Raw genomic sequence first — 2,500 nt, 5'->3', positions numbered from 1 at the left:
TGTTGTGTTTTTCTTTCATTTTCTTTCGTTCAATGTGCGCTCCCGCCGACCCCTTTAGCTTTTCTTATCAGAATTCAAAAACCGTTTTTTATGAAAAAGAATTTTCGTTCTCTATATATATTTTGTATAAAAATATAAGAACGATATTTCTTCTTAATATTTGCCAATTTTCAAATGTATCATTTTTAATAACATTTTACTTTTTCTTCAAATGCATTTTTAATGTAATAATTTCATATATTACATAATTTTTCTCTCTGAATTGAAATTAATAATTCCATAATTCTATTTTTTAATCATAAATATATATATGATTGAAAAAATTTCTCCTTTTTTCTTTTGTTTAAAATTTAGTTTTTCTTATAATTTTTATTTGTTTTGTTTTTTTTTTTTCTTCATCTGTTTAATTTCCTGTATGTATACAAGAAACAAACAGTTGAGGATAATTTCTATGTAATGCTAGTATAGAATATAAAATTTTGAATTCAAAAATTTATTTCTATTTAAACTAACTATAGAATACCAGGAATAAAATACAATGACACCAATATGCCAAGGTTACATTCCATAATATGTTAGTATAGAATATAAATTCTTCATATATGTATATATATTCGAAAATTGTTTCTATTTAAACTAACGTATGGAAAACCATGAATAAAATCACAAATACACCAATATGCCAAGGCAACAATCAATAGTTACATTCCATAATATGTTAGTATAGAATATAAATTCTTCATATATGTATATATATTCGAAAATTGTTTCTATTTAAACTAACGTATGGAAAACTATGAATAAAATCACAAATACACCAATATGCCAAGGTAACAATCAATAGTTACATTCCATAATATGTTAGTATAGAATATAAATTCTTCATATATGTATATATATTCGAAAATTGTTTCTATTTAAACTAACGTATGGAAAACTATGAATGAAATCTCACAATACACCAATATGCCAAGGTAACAATCAATAGTTACATTCCATAATATGTTAGTATAGAATATAAATTCTTCATATATGTATATATATTCGAAAATTGTTTCTATTTAAACTAACGTATGGAAAACTATGAATGAAATCTCACAATACACCAATATGCCAAGGTAACAATCAATAGTTACATTCCATAATATGTTAGTATAGAATATAAATTCTTCATATATGTATACATATTCGAAAATTGTTTCTATTTAAACTAACGTATGGAAAACTAGGAATAAATCCACAATATCACCAGTTTAACATAACTCAAATTCGTGTTTCATATAGTTATGATTCGATTTATATGCTTCAATATCATTGGTTAGTTAAATGTTGATATTTTCATATTATTCACATGCCTTCACCGTGAGTGTTTTTTGCCATGCACACCACACATTGTGAAAAATGTATGGGAAAAATTCAATTCAATACATTTCAGTTTGATTTCATATAATTCAATTACATTTTATATATTTCAATAATACCATCAACTTAACTAAATATATATTAAAATACTAAATTATATATATGATGATATTTTCCATATATTTGAAATGTCTTTATTATAATTTATTCAGTTTATCATATGAATGTATTGTGTTAAATTTTACTTTCATACATTTAATCGAATTTAGTTTCATATAAATTCGATTCGATTTTCTTTCATATATCTCACTTGCCTTCACCGTGAGTGTTTCTGACAATGTACACAACGCATTGTGAAAAATGTATGGGCAAAATTTTGTTAAATTTTACTTTCATACATTTAATCGAATATAGTTTCATATAAATTCGATTTGATTTTCTTTCATATATATCTCACTTGACTTCACCGTGAGTGTTTCTGACAATGTACACAACGTATTGTGAAAAATGTATGGGCAAAATTTAACTTAATACAATTCAATATATTTCAAATGTTTTTCTTATATATTTATTCAGTTTATCATATGAATGTATTGTGGTAAATTTTACTTTCATACATTTAATCGAATATAGTTTCATATAAATTCGATTTGATTTTCTTTCATATATATCTCACTTGCCTTCACCGTGAGTGTTTCTGACAATGTACACAACGCATTGTGAAAAATGTATGGTGAAAATCTAACTTAATAGAATTCAATATATTTCAAATGGCTTTATTATATATTTACTCAGTTTATCATATGAATGTATTGTGGTAAATTTTAATTTCATACATTTAATCGAATATAGTTTCATATAAATTCGATTTGATTATATTTCATATATTTCACATGCCTTCACCGTGAGTGTTTTTTGCCATGCACACCACACATTGTGTAAAATGTATGGGAAAAATTCAATTAAATACATTTCAGTTTGATTTCATATAATTCAATTACATTTTATATATTTCAATAATATCATCGATTTAACCAAATATATATTAAAATAATAAATTATATATATGATGATATTTTCCATATATTTCAAATGTCTTTATTATATATTTATTCAGTTTATCAAATGAATGTATTGT

This window comes from Anastrepha ludens, unplaced genomic scaffold (assembly GCF_028408465.1).
Source record: "Anastrepha ludens isolate Willacy unplaced genomic scaffold, idAnaLude1.1 ptg000072l, whole genome shotgun sequence".
In the NCBI taxonomy this organism is placed as follows: Eukaryota; Metazoa; Arthropoda; class Insecta; order Diptera; family Tephritidae; genus Anastrepha; species Anastrepha ludens.
Note: the sequence above shows the minus strand (reverse complement) of the source record.